The sequence below is a fragment of the Antedon mediterranea genome, chromosome 2 (assembly GCF_964355755.1).
Source record: "Antedon mediterranea chromosome 2, ecAntMedi1.1, whole genome shotgun sequence".
Taxonomy (NCBI): Eukaryota; Metazoa; Echinodermata; class Crinoidea; order Comatulida; family Antedonidae; genus Antedon; species Antedon mediterranea.
Window position 1 is genome coordinate 36,608,686 of NC_092671.1, and position 15,612 is coordinate 36,624,297.

The window sequence follows — 15,612 nt, forward strand, 5'->3', positions numbered from 1 at the left end:
ATTAGTTGAGAGAGGTAATGCTGATAACATCTAGTAACCCATGCTTTCATTAAATATTTTTTACAATAAAAATCAAAGATTTTTCCAAATGTTTCATTTTCAGTGAATAAATTGTCTAGCATAAAGTGGTGTTTTAATTCCTGAGGTCCACAATTACAGTTATCCCAGTACATACTGAATTATTGTCTAACAGAGTTTAATGAAGGACACTTAAATAAAAAATGGTTTACTGTTTCTTTTTCGTTAGTACTACACATCTTACATAATCCTGTGTTATGATTTGACCAGGATTGTCTACGACCCTCAAGATCTAGAGAGTTTGATCTTGCTTTAAATTTTAAATTGATACTCTTAAAATTAGTTTTATCTAACAAATATTGTTCAAGGTTTGGTTCCTTTATACATAGTATATTCCGTTAACGTTGTTTTGCATGGAATTTCGTTTTGCTTTGGGCCTTTGAAAACCACTTGTTATGATCAACTTGTTTATTATTTTTCCTAAATGGCTTTATCCAGTTAGATGGTTCTTCATTAAATTTGTTTTATTTAAAATATCTTTAGTTAATATAGTAATATTGTTGGCATTCCCTAACACAGTTACCTAATAATAACATGCCTTATAAAAAGTACATGCATTGCTAGGTTTGATGTTTTGTATTGTTCCTTGTAGTTTGTACTGTAGGTTACATAACAGAACAATTGTATTGTCTTCCCATTCAATAGACACCCTTCTCTACATAAAACATAATACACCCCACCACCTCGACTTGTATGGATTATACCATTATAAAAAGATGGGAAAATAGGGGTGTCCCATTTATTAATTGAGTGTGTTAATGTGTTAAAGTTCTGCTGATTTTGTTTTTCTTGTTGTTTCAGCAACAAAGGGAAAACAACTACGCCCTGCATGCTGTAGAATTAATTTCAGTTTTCAAGTTAATGCAGTATATTATGGCTCTTTATTTCTATATCATGTCATGGAGTAATGTTTACAGATTTATAGATACAGAAAGTATAAGAAAATATAATTTACCTAACGATAACACAGTAGTATATTTAATAAAGATGACAGTATACATTTAATAAGATCTATCACGTACTGTGATTATTAGGTAATCAGTAAAACAAATAAACATTATAATTTTGTCAATGAATCTGTACCATTTTGTTCCCAGAAAACACAGCGTTTGACATTGCATGTTTTTAGGTTTGGTTTTTCTAAAATGTTTTAAACACGTTTCTAAACGTTTCTGTGTAGAAATACATGTTCTAATTGAAAAACATTTGCATCAAAAACGTTATAATAGCGAATGCAAAACGGAGCTGATAATGTCGCCATGAAGAGGATGATTGGTGGTGTCTTCTATAGCATGGAATACATCGGCAAGCCGTTCGCTGTAGAACGAGTCAAGCATTTACAAAGACAAACCAATTACTTTCCACGCTCTACCCAGCACCTTCTCAATTCGGTCTTTATCCCCCTTACATTCCCTTACTGATATTCCTAGCCCAATATACAATATGCCCAAATAGAACATCACTGATTAGTAAAACATAAACATTCTATAGTACAAATATCCTGCTTTACCCCAAACCGGGGCCAAAGAACCGAGTTTCCTCAAGCAGTACAGCCTTGTATTTAACTTCTTAACTACGATCAACATGTCCACCCATTTAAGCTTTAGTCAAACACTACTACCAGATACTTATAATTGTTAACAATCTCTACTTCCTTTACTTTAATTAATGTATACTGTCAGACCAATTATGTTTTCGAAAATCAATCCTTATTTCTTTCGTTTTATTTATGTTTAGTTCAAGAAAATAAAAAATATGATTTATCTCCTATAGGATTGGGCCGATTAGAATGCATTTGCCAACATTCTTTAAAATTTCACAACATTATAGAGTTTAGGTAATTTAACCGATTGTAATGTAGTATTTAGGATATTTTAATATCGATTGTACTGTAGTATTTAGGATGTTTTAATTACGATTGTATATTAGTATTTAAGATTTTCTAATTTCGAATCCGATTGTACTAAAATTTAAAGTGTTTAAATCCAGATAGGAATAACATAGGCCTTGTATTTTATATGCTTTAATTTTGATTATACTGTAGTGTTTAGTTTAGTTTTTATATATAATAAGTAAGTATACCTACTTATATAGTTTTTATTTATTCATAGGAATCACCTTTTACCAAGGAGGCCAAAAAGAAAAACCAGGCGTGGTACAAGAGCTGGGCGTGACAAACACACTAAAAACAATCTATCATTTCTGGACTTATCATCAAACTCTCTCTTATCTAAAAACAATATTAAATTTTGCAGTATTAATACAAGATCCGTTCGGAACAAAACAACAGAATTTGTGGATTTCGTTATCGAACATAATCTGGATGTTGTTGCCCTTTCGGAAACGTGGCTTAAACCAGAAGACACATCAGTTATAGGAAATATTACACCCAACGGATACTCTCTCAAACATGCTCCCCGTGCTGGTACTAAAAGAGGTGGTGGAGTTGCACTTCTTTACAAGGAAAGCATAGCGGTTAAATGTTATGACACGGGATTATTACCAAAATCATTTGAACTGCTAAATGTGGAAATAGTCAGCAATGCATCCTCAGTTTTCCTCGTAGCAGTATATCGTCCTCAAAGCAAATCAACGGGTTGCAGTCTAAATGTTTTCACTGAAGAATTCTCAACTTTGGTTGATCACTATGTATTGAAGCCGGCTCCCATACTATTCGTTGGAGACTTTAACATCCATGTGGATATGCCAAATGATGCAGATGCAATTCATTTTCGGAATCTACTTGTAGCAAGCAGTCTTCAACAGCATTTGTCTACACCTACACACCGACATGGTCATACATTAGACTTGCTGATCACTCGTTCATCTGATCCTCCTGTTTTCTCAAACCTTAATGTCATTGATGGTATATCAGATCACTATGCAATCACATGTAATCTCTTTATCAAGAAGCCACCCGTAATCACTAAATCCATCGAAACTCGTCATTGGAATGCTATAAATTTTGAGACATTATGTAAAGATATCAGTACACAGTCTGATCTCGGAACTTCGCTCTCAAATCTTGATTTATCAAGTAAAGTACGACTATATGTCACCACTTTGAGTGAACTTCTTGACAAACACGCACCACCGAAAAAGAGAACAGTAAAGGTCCGACCAAACACTAGTTGGTATAACAGTGACATCTATGCTGAGAAAAGAACAAAGCGTAAGCTTGAAAAGAAATGGAGAATCTCTCATCTGGAAATAGATCGTCAAGCTTACATTGCACAGAAGAGGAATGTAAATTCCATGGTAAGAAAGGCAAAGGCCAACTACTACATTGGCTTGTGTGAAGAACATGCAGCAGATCAGAAAGGACTTTTTAAAATTGTTAACCAACTCCTTCATCATCGCCAGGTATCACCTCTCCCAGATAGTCTTTCTGACTTAGATCTTGCGAACAGGTTCTGTCAGTTTTTCACAGACAAGATCAAGATCATCAGAGACGACTTCAAGATTGATGACATGTCATTTAATGAGCCTGTGACAGCTGTTCATCAGCATCTCACAACATTTACACCAGCATCTCAAGATGAGATCCGCAACATTCTGATGAAATCACCAACAAAATCATGCAGGTTAGATCCAGTTCCTACTTCTATACTGAAGAAGTGTATAGACGCAGTCGTTCCAATAATAACGGAAATCATTAACCATTCTCTTAATACCGGCATAGTGCCAGATGAACTGAAAATTGCTCACGTTCGTCCTTTAATAAAAAAGCAAAACTTGGATCATAACACGCTGAAAAATTACCGCCCGGTGTCGAATCTTTCTTTTCTTGGAAAGACTCTGGAGCGTGTAGTGACATCACGCATTACTCCATATCTTCAAAAGCATAATTTAAATGAGAATTACCAGTCGGCATATCGTGCATGTCATAGCACGGAGAGTTCCCTTTTAAAGGTACAGAATGATTTGTTACAAGGAATGAATGATGGGAAAATAACGCTATTGGTGTTGTTGGATTTGTCAGCAGCGTTTGATACAGTTGATCACCAAAGACTGATAACCCGTCTGAGAAATCGCATTGGCATAAATGGTGTTGCTCTTAACTGGTTCCAGTCATATCTTACAGGAAGACGTCAGCTAGTCTGTATCAATGATGCATTCTCAGATGAAGCTTGCCTGGAATATGGTGTACCACAGGGGTCAGTAATTGGGCCTGGCCAGTTTTCCATTTATACGCTTCCCCTTGGTGACATTATTCGCAAACACAGTCTACATTTCCATTTCTATGCAGATGATACACAGATTTATGTGTCAGTAAATCCAGTGCAAAGGGATGTTGCTGCAGCAATCAGTAAGATGGAAGCCTGTATAGAAGATGTTCGCAATTGGATGACAACAAATTACCTAAAGTTGAATGATGGAAAGACAGAGTTTATTATCGTCGGGTCTAAATGTAACATCTCCAAAATCAACATCACACATATCAGAATCGGAAACTCTAACATCGCTCCCTCATCGGTGGTCCGGAATCTGGGAATCATGCTGGATAGTAATCTCACTATGGAAGCACAAATAACAACTGTATCCAAAGCAGCATGAATATCGATTAGGAACCTTGGTCGTATTCGCGGTAATCTTAACAAGAAAACAGCTGAATTGATTGTACACTCATTTGTCACTTCTAAAATTGACATTGGTAATGCCTTGTTGTTTGGCATACCAAAATCTCAAATACAACGTTTGCAGCGCTTGCAAAATATGGCAGCTAGAATTGTAACTTATACAAAATCAAACGCTCACATAACTCCTGTCCTGATGGATTTGCATTGGTTGCCTGTTCAACAACGTATTAAGTACAAACTTGCGTTGTTTGTATTCAAGATCCTAAATGACAGTGCTCCTGCTTATTTATCTGACCTTGTGGATCCTTACGAATCATCCCGCAGAGGCCTACGATCATTGTCACAAAACCTTCTTCAAGAGCGTAGAGCGAAAAATCAGTGGGGTCAGAGATCTTTTTACGTTGCGGCCGCAAGTGTATGGAACAGCTTACCAGCAACAGTTAAATGCTCAACTAGTCTAAACAGTTTCAAGACCAACCTAAAGACGTCGCTATTCGCTGATGTTCTCGCACGTTGTTAATGCACAAAGCGCCATGAGCGCCACATGGGTGGAGGATACCGGCGCTATATAAGTTTTCATTTATTATTATTATTATTACCTTTATATCGGTGTCACACATTTATCAGTTAATGGTGCATCCAATTTACAGACAGAATTACAAATAACATAAGCCACAAAGTTCTAAATACTAATACATAACATCAAAACAAAATGTAAACTAATTAATTAATTAATTAGATCTGTATGAAAATACATAATACGTAAATTGTACAATAACTACAAAAATACAGGATAGGCCTAATAAATAAATAAAACATACAGATACATCCTCATAGAGATGTCTGTAGCTTGTTTACTATATTAATCAATTAGTTGAGAGAGGTAATGCTGATAACATCTAGTAACCCATGCTTTCATTCAATATTTTTTACAATAAAAATCAAAGATTTTTCCAAATATTTCATTTTCAGTGAATAAATTGTCTAGCATATAGTGGTGTTTTAATTCCTGAGGTCCACAATTACAATTATCCAGTACATACTTAATTATTGTCTAATAGAGTTTAATGAAGGACATTTAAATAAAAAATGGTTTACTGTTTCTTTTTCGTTAGTACTACACATCTTACATAATCCTGTGTTATGATTTGACCAGGATATTCTACGACCCTCAAGATCTAGAGAGTTTGATCTTGCTTTAAATTTTAAATTGATACCCTTAAAATTAGTTTTATCTAACAAATATTGTTCAAGGTTTGGTTCCTTTATACATAGTATATTCCGTTAACGTTGTTTTGCATGGAATTTCGTTTTGCTTTGGGCCTTTGAAAACCACTCGTTATGATCAACTTGTTTATTATTTTTTCTAAATGGCTTTATCCAGTTAGTAGATGGTTCTTCATTAAATTTGTCTATAAAATTTGTTTTATTTAAAATATCTTTAGTTAATATAGTAATATTGTTGGCATTCCCTAACACAGTTACCTAATAATAACATGCCTTATAAAAAGTACATGCATTGCTAGGTTTGATGTTTTGTATTGTTCCTTGTAGTTTGTACTGTAGGTTACATAACAGAACAATTGTATTGTCTTCCCATTCAATAGACACCCTTCTCTACATAAAACATAATACACCCCACCACCTCGACTTGTATGGATTATACCATTATAAAAAGATGGGAAAATAGGGGTGTCCCATTTATTAATTGAGTGTGTTAATGTGTTAAAGTTCTGCTGATTTTGTTTTTCTTGTTGTTTCAGCAACAAAGGGAAAACAACTACGCCCTGCATGCTGTAGAATTAATTTCAGTTTTCAAGTTAATGCAGTATATTATGACTCTTTATTTCTATATAATGTTTACAGATTTATAGATACAGAAAGTATAAGAAAATATAATTTACCTAACGATAACACAGTAGTACATTTAATAAAGATGACAGTATACATTTAATAAGATCTATCACGTACTCTGATTATTAGGTAATCAGTAAAACAAATAAACATTATAATTTTGTCAATGAATCTGTACCATTTTGTTCCCCGAAAACACAGCGTTTGACATTGCATGTTTTTAGGTTTGGTTTTTCTAAAATGTTTTAAACGTTTCTGTGTAGAAACACATGTTCTAATTGAACAACATTTGCATCAAAAACGTTATAATAGCGAATGCAAAACGGAGCTGATAATGTCGCCATGAAGAGGATGATTGGTGGTGTCTTCTATAGCATGGAATACATCGGCAAGCCGTTCGCTGTAGAACGAGTCAAGCATTTGCATAGACAAACCAATTACTTTCCACGCTCTACCCAGCACCTTCTCAATTCGGTGTTTTTATCCCCCTTACATTCCCTTACTGATATTCCTAGCCCAATATACAATATGCCCAAATAGAACATCACTGATTAGTAAAACATAAACATTCTATAGTACAAATATCCTGCTTTACCCCAAAGAACCGAGTTTCCTCAAGCAATACAGCCTTGTATTTAACTTCTTAACTACGATCAACATGTCCACCCATTTAAGCTTTATTTAGTCAAACAAATTACCTTTATTTTTTACCTCCGCCAAGAAGGAGGTATCGTTACCCATGTTATGATATTTTACTTCGGACGGCTGGTACCATTTATATTTTAATGATTAATCGATTTTAATCTTATTCTTGTGCTGTCTGCCCCCAAAATTCTTATCCTTTTTTTTTTTTTTTTTTTTTTTTTTTTTTATTTCATACTCATCCAACAGCGAGTAACCCGCCAATTACAGGATGGATAAACTATTTAAAATTTCACAAGACAAACAAATACACAAGATGCTCTACATAAACAAAGACTTATTATTAAGTCTTTAGGAGTGGAGTTTTAATTACGATATATGATTATTTAGCATTTGTTTTCTTTTTTAATGTCATGTGACAAGCAAAAGTCAAATTTCAAAGTTCATAAAACAGAATAAACGGCCGGGCAGTTACCGCACTCTTTCATTTTTCCAATCAAGGATATAATAGGACTCAACAATGATTCAGCAATAGTAGTAGTAATGGGAGACCAGTCCACCCTAGAATTTCATAATTAATTAATTAATTAATTAATTAATTAGATTTCCTGTTATTGTAATAATTAAATTATTCTTAATTAATGAAGGTCATTCTTTTCCTGTTATTGTAATAATTAAATTATTCTTAATTAATGAAGGTCGTTCTTTTCCTGGTTTCATAATAATTAAATTATTCTTAATTAATGAAGGTCGTTCTTTTCCTGGTTTCATAATAATTAAATTATTCTTAATTAATGAAGGTCTTTCTTTGTTTAGGGATGTTATTTATTAATATATTTATTTATATTTAGAAGGTGTTATGTAATGAATTATAAATCGTTCTTCCTGGAGGCTAATTAATCTAATTATTTCGGAGTTTCCGTTTTGACCTCTAGTAATTATTTTTGCTGGTAAAAATTTAATTACCATATCCTCCAGATGGCTCTTTATTTAATTATTTGTTTTTTGGCGCAATTTGTAATTCTTTTGTTTAGTTTTGATTGAAGGGGGTATGTTTTTATCGGGTGTATTATATTGTTTACTTTTGCAGGTAGGGGATACCCTTCAATGTCACCCTCCATTGTCATCCTCCATTGTACCCAATCTTTCTTAACGCATTGGCCTTAATGATTGTAGTGTTATTTCAAGATATTTATTTTAACTGTATAAAGTTCCCAGTCACTTTCAAATCTCCATTGCTGACTCAACATCTCGTGGTTGCCATTTCTAGTGGATTTTATATAATATATTTTCAACTGTTCTACTGTACCTGTTCTTCGATTTTGTAGGCCTATAATATATTTTCTACTTTTCTGCGTTCCTGTGAATTAATATGTAAGTACTAATGTTGTTGTCTCGGTATAGTTTTTTTTTTTTATTTAGTAATTACTTCTTATTGAGTCGTACTGTCACGTAAAAAGTATTTAATTATCGTGTTTCCTCGATTTTTTAATTATTTTTCGCTGTCTCTTTTTGTCTCTCTAGATCCCTTGCTTGCTGTATTCGGGGTCATTTGTCTCGTTTTTTTTGGATTTACAAATTTGTTTGGTATATTATTTCTATAGCCTAATGTGAGTTTCTTTTTTTCTGTTTATTTTCTATTTCGTTATATTAGAGTAGCTCTCAACTTTTTTTTTCTTTTTTTTCAATTAATGTATTGTTATTGTATCGTTGTATAGATGGATATGTCTTACATCCCTACAAGCATGTTAGAAGATGTGGTCAAGCTCCTTGACTACGCCGCTTGTAGGCGGTACATTTTGATGGCAGTGCCTGATTCCACGCTTTGGAACCTGCTGAAGGTTGCCATAGAGCAAATGGAGGAGGAGTTTCACTGGGAGCCTGAGGTGTATCACCTATATCCACCGGCATAATCCTGAGTTTATCTTATTTTTCCAGGTTATTTTTGTTAACAAAAATTCTGTTTTTTTGCTGTTTTGTATTTTATATATTTTTTTTCATTAAATGTTTTGAGAAATTGATTTTGTAAACAATTGTTTCCAGTTGTTTCCTTTTAATTGTTGCAGTGCTTCCCGTTTAGGTATATTAAATTATTTTTCTGGCGCGTATTTTTGATTTGTCCTTTCACTACATATCTTCATTTTCCCCTTTGTTGTTTTAATTAAGGTGTTTCCTGGGTCCATGTTTACCGTTTGGTTGAAGGCTAAATCTAATGGTCACTGATGTGGGAAGGTCTTCCTAATTATTTAAGGGCTGTTTGACCAATCTTAATAGCGGACACATTTCCTAAAGGAAGTTCTAAGTACCTTTGTTTGCATATATTTTTAAATTTGATTAGTGTCATGGGATGGTATAAAAACAACGTAAGTGTGGGTAATTTTTTCATTCGCTTACTGATTATCCAAGACTTATTACTGATATTTTTTTACAATGGCTCATTACACATTCATCATCATCTTCCGATTCTAACGATAGCTTGTTTATCAAATGCCAGAGAGCAGTTGAAGCTATCGTTAGTTTATCGCGGAATAATGTCGAAAATATCGATACCGACGATGTTATCCCCGATATTGGACTACTAGAAGATTTTGTATTTAATGACCAGGATCTTGATTTGGATGTTAGCCAGAGTGTTTCTGAAGCCGATAGCCTCTCACTTTCGGATATTTGTAATAATGCTATTGAGATAGTGCAGGAGCTATCGGCTAATTTGCGTATTGATGACGTAGAAGTAAGTGTTTGTTTATTTTATTTTTTACGTAATATTTATTTTACCGTGTATAATTCTTAAAAGTAGATTGTGTAACCGAACGTGTGTTTACAGCGTTTTACGGCTTCTTTGTGTTTCTTTCTAATTTATTTATTTATTAAAAAAATTTTTTTTTTACCGTGTATATCTCATAAAGTATTAGTTTATGTAATTGGGGCATTTACAAAGTTTTTCTGCGTTTACGGTTTATACGCGTTTTCCTTTCTAATTTATCTATTTATTTTTTTTCTGTATAGTACGGTGTTGGTGCTCACACCAAATGTTTGAGTTTGAGAGGAAATGTCGAGATTAATGATTCAGCGGAGTCTTCGATTATTGAGGTAACTATCGTTTTATTTTCTTTACTACTGTTGTTGTTGCTGTTGTACAACGTCTTTTATTTCTTTTTCTTTACCGTTTTTCTCTGTTTGTTTTCAGCCTGCACCCATACAATACGGAAGGGGTGTTAATAGAAAGAGGCTCAGAATCGAAGACGGAGAAGAAGAAAAAGAAGAAGAAGAATTTGCCGATATTGTTACTGTTGAAGACAGTATAGCATGGAATACATCGGCAAGCCGTTCGCTGTAGAACAAGTCAAGCATTTGCATAAACAAACCAATTACTTTCCACGCTCTACCCAACACCTTCTCAATTCGGTCTTTATCCCCCTTACATTCCCTTACTGATATTCCTAGCCCAATATACAATATGCCAAAATAGAACATCACTGATTAGTAAAACATAAACATTCTATAGTACAAATATATCCTGCTTTACCCCAAAGAACCGAGTTTCCTCAAGCAGTACAGCCTTGTATTTAACTTCTTAACTACGATAAACATGTCCACCCATTTAAGCTTTAGTCAAATACTACTGCCAGATACTTATTATTAACAATCTCTACTTCCTTTACTTTACTTTAATTAATGTATACTGTCAGACCAATTATGTTTTCGAAAATCAATCCTTATTTCTTTCGTTTTATTTATGTTTAGTTCAAGCAGGGAGTTGCTCCCTGGTTCAAGAAAATAAAAAATATGATTTATCTACCGATAGGATTGGGCCGATTAGAATGCATTTGCCAACATTCTTTAACATATTTCACAACATTATAGAGTTTAGGTAATTTAACCGATTGTAATGTAGTATTTAGGATATTTTAATATCGATTGTACTGTAGTATTTAGGATGTTTTAAACGATTGTATTGTAGTATTTAAGATTTTCTAATTTCGAATCCGATTGTACTAAAATTTAAAGTGTGTTTAAATCCAGATAGGAATAACATAGGCCTTGTATTTTATATGCTTTAATTTTGATTATACTGTAGTGTTTAGTTTAGTTTTTATATATAATAAGTAAGTATACCTACTTATATAGTTTTTATTTATTCATAGGAATCACCTTTATATCGGTGTCACACATCAGTTAATGGTGCATCCAATTTACAAACAGAATTACAAATAACATAAGCCACAAAGTTCTAAATACTAACACATAACATCAAAACAAAATGTAAACTAATTAATTAATTAGATATGTATGAAAATACATAATACGTAAATTGTACAATAACTACAAAAATAAAAACAGAACAACAAAAATACAGGATAGGCCTAATAAATAAATAAAACTCTCAGATACATCCTCATAGAGATGTCTGTAGCTTGTTTACTATATTAATCAATTAGTTGAGAGAGGTAATGCTGATAACATCTAGTAACCCATGCTTTCATTAAATATTTTTTACAATAAAAATCAAAGATTTTTCCAAATGTTTCATTTTCAGTGAATAAATTGTCTAGCATAAAGTGGTGTTTTAATTCCTGAGGTCCACAATTACAATTATCCCAGTACATACTTAATTATTGTCTAACCATGGAGTTTACTCCATGGTCTAACAGAGTTTAATGAAGGACACTTAAATAAAAAATGGTTTACTGTTTCTTTTTCGTTAGTACTACACATCTTACATAATCCTGTGTTATGATTTGACCAGGATTGTCTACGACCCTCAAGATCTAGAGAGTTTGATCTTGCTTTAAATTTTAAATTGATTCTCTTAAAATTAATTTTATCTAACAAATATTATTCAAGGTTTGGTTCCTTTATAGGCCTACATAGTATATTCCGTTAACGTTGTTTTGCATGAAATTTCGTTTTGCTTTGGGCCTTTGAAAACCACTCGTTATGATCAACTTGTTTATTATTTTTTCTAAATGGCTTTATCCAGTTAGTAGATGCATGGTTCATTAAATTTGTCTATAAAATTTGTTTTATTTAAAATATCTTTAGTTAGTATAGTAATATTGTTGGCATTGCCTAACACAGTTACCTAATAATAACATGCCTTATAAAAAGTACATGCATTGCTAGGTTTGATGTTTTGTATTGTTCCTTGTAGTTTGTACTGTAGGTTACATAACAGAACAATTGTATTGTCTTCCCATTCAATAGACACCCTTCTCTACATAAAACATAATACAACACACCCCTATCATAATAATGGTATAGTCCATATAAGTCAAGGTGGCCGAAAACGGATTATGGAATTTATGTTTAACCATAATTATTTCTCCGATATAGAATATAGTATGGATTTTGTTATAGTTTGGTATAGTAGGCCCTATTTTAGTGATCATGCGTACCTGTAGTGTGCCTTCTCCAGTTTGTCGTGTCTAAAAAAACATTAATTTAAATTTCTATTTATTTTGAACGCCCAAAAAAGAGCCAGGGAAGTCTAATTACCTTTATTTTTTACCTCCGCCAAGAAGGAGGTATCGTTACCCATGTTATGATATTTTACTTCGGACGGCTGGTACCATTTATATTTTAATGATTAATCGATTTTAATCTTATTCTTGTGCTGTCTGCCCCCAAAATTCTTATCCTTTTTTAATTACTATATATGATTATTTAGCATTTGTTTTCTTTGTTAATGTCATGTGACAAGCAAAAGTCAAATTTCAAAGTTCATAAAACCAAATAAACGGCCGGGCAGTTACCGCACTCTATCATTTTTCCAATCAAGGATATAATAGGACTCAACAATGATTCAGCAATTAAAGACGTATATACGTTGTTAGATTTGAGAGAGATTGTTCTAGGCCTAGCCAGGAAAAGTATGCCACCACTGATATATTGAAAAGAATACTCATAATCTCTCTGGTGGACACAATGAGCCATAAAAGAATTTCGGTTGAGCATCCAGGACGGTGACGACACAGACATAAATTTTTCTTATGGATGGTTTAATGTGTCACGTGGGGTTGAAAGCTATACAATCAACGGAAACCATTGTATAACTGTCTCATGAGTATATTGCAAATAAATTGGCCCATCATCTGAATATCTACTGTTCCAAAAAGTACTTTTTTTTCCTTAACTTAAAATATTTAAAAAACATATGTATACAGAATAAAAACATGTTTTGCATGGTCCTGTTTTTTTAAATCAATAGATTAAAAAACATTGCATAAATGGTAATAATAATATAATAATAATAATAATAATAACAACTTTATTTAAAAACGGATGCAACACTTGAATCACCATATTGGTGTTTTTCACAAGGCCGTTACTTACTACAAAACTATTTATACTATTACACAAGTTATCAATTCATATGAATCTCTTGGTGCAAATTTTGCAACCAAACAGTGATTTTTAATATGTACCTATTGAGCTGTTTATCTACTTATAAGTTCATACCAAGTTCATGCAACCCAAGTCTTGTCATCGTCCATTATATTGGGGGGTCAACCAATATGAATACAACTAATTTCCACAATGATTGATTATATTTTTTAACCAAAGAAATTAAAATGACATAAACTAGTATAGTATGAACATTTCCAGACTTTGTAATAATTACCATCTATTCATTAAACAAACCAAGTCACAGAAAGATAAACATAACCATTACCCGAATGAAAATGGTAGATCCCAGCTCGCTATCATTAAAACATAGGTGTCTTAATTTGGCAATTGTGAATATAAAACACGACATATTGAACTAAATAACACCTAACAATTGTTCCTTATATATCAAACATTAGAATGATATAACAATTAAAATGCTACTTACAATTATATAATGAAAAAATTAACCCCAAACTTAGCTACAATCCAACGGTCTGTCAAGTGAAGACTTCATAACACAGGCAAACCCTATTTGAATTTTTCCGCCTTTTTTTAGCATTTTTTAGATTTTTTCAAAATAGATTTTGCTATTTTGACACAGTCTATTTTAAGCCAATGCTCATAAGATAAGTATGTAAGGAATCTATGAATATTCAGCTTTCTTTTAAGAAACTATCCAAAATGATTGATGGCCTACAAGTGATTTTAAATTGCAAATAAAACACTGTGGTGCTTTAGAAAATAGGTAAAAAATTGACCTCACACTGTCAGCGGGCAATGGATGGTGAGTTTTAAAACGTAAAATGACACATACTTTTTGTAACTTTACAATTTCAAACATATATCATAATGTTCAGTATTGTCTACAGTTTATTTTGAGCTACTATCCAAAAAAATCCGATTTATAATAGCCGAGATATTTAGGTGGGAACATGAAAATCAAGTGTTTTGTAGAATATCACGATGCGAAATCAGTGGTATCCATGTCCCAGTGGAGTGTGTTGGGGCAATTTAGCTATTTCGTTGCTCAAGAGATTCATATGCAGTACAAAAACAACAACAACAACAACAAAAAAAAAAATGAAAAAATATAGATATTAAACTAAACTCTCGAAATCACAATATAAAGACAAACAATATTTACAATTTTCGACAAATTTTTTCATCTGGTTTTTATATAACTATCTGTGTATAATTCTTTACGTTAAACCAGGGAGTTGTTACTGGTTAAACCATTCATGAATACGTACGTGTAGGCCTACTCTACAACTTACAAAGCTAGCTACATACTCCTAGCATGGAGAAATTTCCTAACTTATTTCGCCATGCTCCTGCAACCATTAACATCTATTGCCAGATGAAGATTTTGTTGAAACCAAGTCGATACGTCGAACACGTCCGTACGTAGGGCCTATTCATGAATGTATTTTGCCATGTTTAAAAAAAGGAGTGAAAATTAAAGGAATAATTATGGTAATTGTTCAAAACAAGGATATCAAATATAGTAGCCTAGTTCCTAGCAATAAAGTAGTCTAAAAAGAAAATTTCAAAAACGAATCCAAAATACAATTAATAAATTGTAAAATAGTGAGGATTTACTTTGAAAAGAATTTGTTTCATAATTTGATTCTTTATAATATTATATATAATTATGACTATGATCCAAACAACTGTGCTACAACAATGTGAATCAACATTTGTTGTCATTCAATCGGTAATTAATAGTAGAATATGTGTAGAGAGAATATCACAGTTTGAAAATGTTTAAAATTTGGGCAACAAAGTGTAAAGCTATGTCTACAACATCTAACTTTCTGTGACCAAAAAATGTAATGTGCCCATATTTGACGTTTTGAGCATTTCGAAAAAAATTGTTAATATAAAAACACCAAAGTGCTTAGAATGGCTTCAAATCGCATTTAGAGATTGAACACAATGACGTCATATCACTACCATATTTGGGCACATCGCACTTTTTTTTTGTCAAATAATTTGATAGTTTAGACATAGCTTCAGCAAATGGAATAAATTCAAGAAAAGAAAAAAAAACGGACAGTATGGATAGAAG

The 15,612-nt window shown here is 32.6% G+C and overlaps 1 protein-coding gene and 1 long non-coding RNA gene across 2 annotated transcripts in view; one reads left to right on the forward strand and one right to left on the reverse strand.

Moving 5' to 3' along the window:
• LOC140040934 (condensin-2 complex subunit G2-like) overlaps positions 1–15,612 on the reverse strand; it is a 116,277-nt gene that overhangs the window by 77,861 nt on the left and 22,804 nt on the right. The window lies entirely within an intron of this gene.
• On the forward strand, positions 8,098–9,607 carry LOC140039879 (uncharacterized). Its single transcript, XR_011842660.1, has 3 exons — positions 8,098–8,528; positions 8,679–8,764; positions 8,873–9,607. It is a non-coding gene; the product is annotated as an uncharacterized lncRNA (long non-coding RNA).